Source organism: Echeneis naucrates, chromosome 11 (assembly GCF_900963305.1).
Source record: "Echeneis naucrates chromosome 11, fEcheNa1.1, whole genome shotgun sequence".
NCBI lineage: Eukaryota > Metazoa > Chordata > Actinopteri > Carangiformes > Echeneidae > Echeneis > Echeneis naucrates.
Window position 1 is genome coordinate 19,640,463 of NC_042521.1, and position 7,279 is coordinate 19,647,741.

The window sequence follows — 7,279 nt, forward strand, 5'->3', positions numbered from 1 at the left end:
CGTGGCAAACCACCATAATCCAAAACCTTCTGTGATAGTCCAATGATTCAAGTTTCACAGCCATTTCAGGAAGCAAGGTCAGTCTGTAGCCAACTTTGTAGTTGAGTTACGGCAGCTGTCAGAGCATGATTTCGGGCCAGTGTTAAATGATATGCTCCGTGACAAAATTGTGTATGGCATTAATAATGATGCTATAATACAGCGCTGCTTGCTGGGGGAAACACCACCGATGACATTCAAGAAAGCCCTGGAGATTTCCATTCAAGGTATGGAGATGGCTGCTAACAATGACAAAAGACATTCAGAAAGGGAATGGAGGAGCACAGACAGCAGCAGTGCACCAAGTCAAGGGAGAGGCTGTTAAGCATGCCAAGCGGGTGGAGTGTTTTCAGTGTGGGGGGGCACACAATGCCAATGACTGCAAATTTAAAGACGCTGTTTGCCATGCTTGTAATAAAAAGGGGCACTTAGCTAAAAAGTGCATAAGTTCAAATGGGAAGGGGAAGCCTGGGTTGAAAAAAAAAATGCATCAGCCTCAAGCAACCATTCACCACCTAGATGAAGAGGGTGTGTGTTCCTACAACATGTTTGGGGTGGAAACGGACAAGGAACCACCTGAACCCTATTATGCCACAGTCAATGTCAGAGGGCAGGACATTACATTTGAGATTGATTTGGGAGCTCCTGCATCTGTCATCAGTGAGGAGGAGAACATGGGGGCCTAACCTGCCTCCCTTCAGACAGTCAAAGCTCAGAGTCAGGACCTACACAGCGCAGCCTATTCCTCACTTAGGAGTGATCTTTGTGGATTTCAGCAGAGGGTCAAAAGACAAAAGCCACGCAACCGGGGATTGGATTGGAACAGAATGGTGTGTTAAAAAACATACATTTTTTAAATATAAAATGTGTCTGTGTCTCATCAGCTTGTTGTTTATTTTTTATCAAATAAAAGGAGTGTCTGTGGTACTTCAATAAACATGTGAATACTTTTTATTACTTTTGTTGCAAACCAACAGGTGGTGCCAAGGCCAAACAAACGGCAGCTGCAATAAATGATCATTATAATCTCCACAATAATACTGGCTATCACTTTGGCCCATATCGTTTCCAGCCCATACTGACCCCAGCCCCCCACCACAGAAAGGAAAGTTGATGTGGCCCCCACTGAAAAAAGTTTGTTTGTTGCACGCAACAGAGGGCATTCTGAAACAGTACAGTGATGTATTCAGGGATGAACTGGGCATACTGAAAGATGTGACAGTAAAGCTCCATGTCGACCCTGAGGCCACGTGTCAGGTTTTCAAGCCCAGACCCGTGCCTTATGCCATGAAAGGCAAAGTTGAGGAAGAGCTGGAGCAGTTGCAGAGGCTGGGCGTCATCAAACCCATCATCTATCTCTTGACTTATAATATTGAATTGAGTCATTCCATAAAAAAATGGGGCCATTGAAAATACAATATTTTTGGGAAAAATAAAAAACCAGTTGGATTTTTTTTGTTTCAAAATCTTAGTTATGAATCAGGTTGAATTTTACATATATGGTTCACACACTCCCTGTCCACATGTGTACCAAAGTTTAGGTTGATATGTAAAACTAATGAGGCACGATAGAGTTTTTAACCAAACAGTGTCCCTTGGCGAGCGCCAGTGTGCCAAATCTATCCAAATGGTCCAATTTGGCTAAAATGCACACTGAAAGATTTCAGTTTGATTTTTTTTTTTTTCAACAAATAACCTTTAGGGGCCTATCACAAACATCATTACTTTTAGAAACACCAGTTATATAAATAAAATTCCATTTTAAAATTTCATTAATGGGGATGAATATATGGCAAATCCAAAACATGAATTTGACCTATTTTTGCCTGCTTTATATTGTTATTTTGAAGCTTTATAACTCCAGAAGTAAACCCGCAACTATCATTGATGGCTTAAATTATCATAGACCTTCGAAATATGAATTTATGGATTTAATTTAGTATTAGTAGTTTAGTATTTAGCACTTTCATTAATACATCAAAACTTGGGGCAGTAAAAACACTAACCCTAACCCTAACCCTAACCCTTGGATACATCCATTTTTCACTTGTTGACACTGGGAGGAGAGTCAACAAAGGGACCAGCTGGGTGTTGTTATACATCAGAGGATACCTTAGGGTCTCTACTATTTGATGAAAAACTTGTCACCAACGTGACTTTGATTGACAGGAGATCCTGCCTGTGCTTAATAGATGCGCAGTCTGACGGACCTTTAAATTAGCATTAGCACAGAGGGGAAAGATGGCAAAATGTCCGATTAACTGGACATGATGAATAAAATTGAACCGTGGAATATTGTTGGGCACATCTTCAGCTTTAAAATGGCAAGCTTGTGAATTTATTCAATGTTTTAGTAGGGGTTTGATCAAGTAATGTTTGTATTCCATGGCAATAAAAACCAATGTCTGACTTTTTCTCTTTTTTGTGAGCAGGCTTGTTGAAAACTTTATTGGGATATAAACTCCATTTTTGCTTTAGCCTCCAAGATTGATAAAAGACTAGTTGAATGGGAAAGAGCTAAGCCTCAATCTAACAGTGGCTTCAATCCGGCAGTGCCACGGCCTCCTGAGAACATCCTCCATCGAAGTCATTGGAACCCCCATCTACACCCTCAGAGGAACCCATGCAGATTAGGATAACCAGGCTTTCTCCAGAGGAGAGCCAGTGACGCATAGATGAAGGCCAGTTGCATCTACTGTGCTCAGTTCAGACATTTCCTATTCAACTGGTCAGTAAAGACCAGGTGCGCATCTAGAAATGTGAGACAATTGGTGAGCAAGACCTCATTGAACAATGGGTCAACTCGTCTGCTTCCCACAGTCTCGTTCACTTCTCCCTCTTTGTCTCTTAGGGAGCCAGTCCTCAATGATTCCGGAGTTGATGCAAACTTCATGGACTACGACTTGGCAAAAAAATTAAAGCTGTCTTTTCTGCCTCTGCCTCAGCCCATCAATGCAAGTGCTCTAGATGGGCATCTACTCTGTATGGTCACTCACCACACACCGCCGATGATACTCACCTTCAGTGACTGTCACACAGAAGAGCTCTGGTTTCATCTTTATCAGGCACCCCTACCTCCCCTGATTTTGGGTTTGCTCAAATTATGGGCCCCCTGGAACCTCTTGCTTCTGAGGCTGACTTCCTAAATCTTTCCAACGTGCCTTCTTATTACATGGAGTTTTCAGACTTTTACAGAAAGTTTATTACAAATTTCAATTCAAATGCAGCCCGTCTACATGTGCTAGCACCCTCAAAGTCACAGTTCTGTTGGAGTACTCAGGCAGAGAATGAAGCAAAGTTTCACCACTGCACCTGATCGCAATCTGCCAGACCCCTCTCTCCAGTTTGTGGTGGAAGTTGATGCCTCAATCTTGGAATCGGTGCCATCTTGTCCCAGAAGTCAGTAAAAAACAGAAAGTTACATCCCTATGCCTTTCTGTCCAAGAATCTATCCACTGCTGAAAGAAATTATAATGTTGGCGATCGTGAGCTGTTGGCCATAAAGGTTGTTCTGGAGTGGAGACACTGGCTCGAGGGGGTGGAGCAAACCTTTTTGGTGTTGACAGATCATAAGAATCTGGAGTACGATGGAGCTTGGCCATTAAGAGCTTTATACGTTAAAAGAAGGATTTTGAATTCTACTCTATATTTTACTGGCAGCCAATGAAGAGCAGCTAACACGGGAGAGATGTGATCTCTTTTCCTAGTTCCTGTTAATATTCGTGCAGCAGCGTTCTGAATTAACTGAAGGCCTTTTAGAGATTTGTTTGGACATCCAGATAGTAATGAGTTACAGTAGTCCAGCCTAGAAGTTACAAATGCATGGACTAGTTTTTCTGCATCATCCTGAGAAAGGATGTTTCTGATTTTCCTAATGTTTCTCAGGTGGAAGAAAGCTGCCCGACTAACTTGTTTTATGTGAGGGACAAAGGACATGTCCTGGTCAAAAATTACTCCAAGGTTTCTTACAGTGGAGCTGGAGGCCAAAGTAATGCCGTCCAAACTGATGAGATGATTAGATAGTATTTTTCTGAGGTGCTTAGGATCGAGTACAATAACTTCTGTTTTGTCAGAGTTGAGAAGTAAAAAATTTCCAGTCATCCAGACTTTTATGTCTTCAAGACATGCCTGCAGTCTGACTATCTGACTGACTTCATTTGGCTTCATTGATAGGTACAGCTGAGTATCGTCTGCGTAGCAGTGGAAATTGATGCTGTGTTTCCTGATAATGTTGCCTAGAGGAAGCAGATAAAGCGTAAAGAGGATTGGTCCAAGTACCGAACCCTGCGGGACTCCATGACTGACTACAGTACATGAGGAGGAGCTGTTGTTTACATGAACAAACTGATGTCTATCTGATAAGTAGGATTTGAACCACTTTAGTGCAGTTCCTTTAATTCCAATTTCATGTTCCAGTCTCTGTAGTAAAATATTATGATCTATGGTGTCGAATGCAACACTAAGATCTAGAAGGAGAAGTATGGAGGCTGATCCATCGTCTGAGGCCATTAGAATGTCATTGGAGACTTTAACCAGCGCTGTTTCTGTGCTATGATGGGCTCTAAATCCTGACTGAAACTCTTCAAACAAACTGTTCCCATCCAGATGCTCGTGTAGTTGTTTTGCTACAGCTTTCTCAATGATTTTAGAAATAAATGGAAGGTTCGATATGGGTCTATAGTTTGCCAAAACATCTGGATCAAGATTAGGCTTTTTAAGCTGGGGTTTGATGACCGCAGTCTTAAGTGCCTGAGGTACATAACCCAGAAATAAAGTCAGATTAACCAAATCTAGAATGAACGGCTCAATTACATAAAAGATCTCTTTAAAGAGGCTAGTTGGTACTGGGTCTAATAGACAGGTTGACGGTCTGGATGATGAAACTATAGAAGCTAGCTCTGAGAGATTTAGAGGTGAGAATGATTCCAGATGTAAAAGAGGCGCCGCAGCTGATTCAGCAGTTGCTGTCTTCAGAAGGGGATTTTTATCTAACGTAGGCAAGAGCTGATAAATTCTTTCTCTGATCGTGAGAATTTTGTCTGAAAAAAAACTAATAAAATCATTACTGCTTAGAGCTAAGGGGATCACTGGTTCAACTGAGCTATGGCTCTCTGTCAACCTGGCTACAGTGCTGAAGAGAAACCTGGGGTTGTTCTTGTTTTCTTCTATGAGTGCTGAGTAATATGAACTTCTAGCACTGCGGAGAGCTTTTTTATACGTTTTTAGGCTGTCTTTCCAGGCTCTGTGAGACTCTTCTGACTTAATGGAACGCCAGTTTCTTTCTAATTTCCTTGATGTCTGCTTCAAGGTACGGATTTGGTAACTATACCAGGGAGCCATCCTCCTCAGATTGAATACTTTCTTTTTTAGAGGGGCGGCATTATCAAGATTCGAACGCAGTGTGGCCATAGTGCTAGTCACAAGGTCATCAACCTGCGTATGGGAGAAATCCTCATTTAAATTTAGATATGGCATTGTTGGGAATGATGACCAAATGTTCTCTTTAAATTTAGCCACAGCAGCTTCAGATAAACATCTTCTATAGCTGAATTTATTCCTCAATGCTGTGGAGCCCATTAAAGTAAACTCAAATGTAATAAGGTAATGGTCAGACAGGAGAGAATTTTGGGGAAGAATTGTTAGCTTGTCAATTTCAATGCCATAAGTTAGAACAAGATCAAGGATATGATTGTAAAAGTGAGTGGGTTCATTCACATGCTGGGAAAAGCCAATTGAGTCTAGTAGGGAAAGAAACCCAGAACTAAGGCTGTCGCTTTCTACATCAACATGTATATTGAAATCTCCCAGAATAATGATTTTATCTGTACTAAGTACTAACTCTGATATAAACTCAGAAAACTCTGATAGGAATTCTGAGTACGGACCAGGTGGACGGTATACTGTAACTAACAAAACTGGTTTTTCACCTTTCCAGTCCGAGTGGGAGAGACTAAGAGTGAGGCTTTCAAAAGACCTGCAGCCAGATTTTGGTCTGGGGTTGATTAATAGGCTTGACTGAAATATTGCAGCCACCCCACCTCCTCGACCTGTGGTACGAGGGATATGAAAGTTAACATGAGTTGGGGGTGTAGCTTCATTAATGCTAACATACTCATCCTGCTGCAGCCACGTTTCTGTTATACAAAATAAATCAATATGGTGATCAGCTATGAGATCGTTAACTAGTAGAGATTTTGATGATAATGATCGAATGTTCAACAGTCCACATTTGATCGCAGTGTTATTTGAGACTAAATTTGTGGCTGTTTTAATTACAGTTAGGTTTTTGTTTTTAGCTCCTCTTTTGTTTAGTTTGGGTTTATTAACTTTTCTAAATTTAGGTGGTCGGGGGACAGACACGGTTTCTATAGACCTAAACATAGACAGAGACTCTATTCTATTCTCGGCAGATGACCGCTCTGACTGAGGCGCAGAGGAGCGTGTTAAACTGCGGCTCTGCCTCCTGGTCTCGACCCGGGATTGTCAGGGTTTTGGATTTCTAATAAAATCGGCCATATTTCTAGAAATGAGAGCGGCCCCGTCCACGGTGGGATGGACACCATCTCTCCTAATTAGACCAGGTCTCCCCCAGAAAGACTTCCAGTTATCTATGTAGCCCACGTTGTTTTCGGGACACCACCTCGACAGCCAGCGGTTAAATGACGACATGCGGCTGTACATGTCATCACTGGTCCGATTGGGGAGGGGGCCAGAGAAAACTACAGTGTCCGACATCGTTTTAGCAAAAGTACACACCGATTCCACATTAATTTTTGTGACTTCCGACTGGTGAAGTCGGGTGTCGTTACTGCCGACGTGAATAACAATATTAGCATATTTACGTTTACCCTTAGCCAGCAGTTTCAGATAAGACTGGATGTCGCCTGCCCTGGCCCCCGGGATACACTTCACTATGGCCGCCGGTGTCGCTAACTTCACGTTCCTCAGAATAGAATCACCAATCACTAGAGTCGGCTTTTCAGCGGGTGTGTCGCTGAGAGGGGAGAACCTGTTGGAAACGTGAACTGGTTGGTGGTGAACCGGGGGCTGCTGCCTACGACTATGCCTCTTGTCTCGGACAGTCACCCAGCCGCCCTGACTAGATCCCGGCTGCTCGGGAGCCACTGGGGGGGAGGAAACTATCTTAGCTGCCGTATGAGCTCGTCTAGGTTGGTCCGCACCGGCTACAGAGGGGGGGCTAACTACACTAGCATAAGTTGGGCTAGCTAAAGTGCGGAGC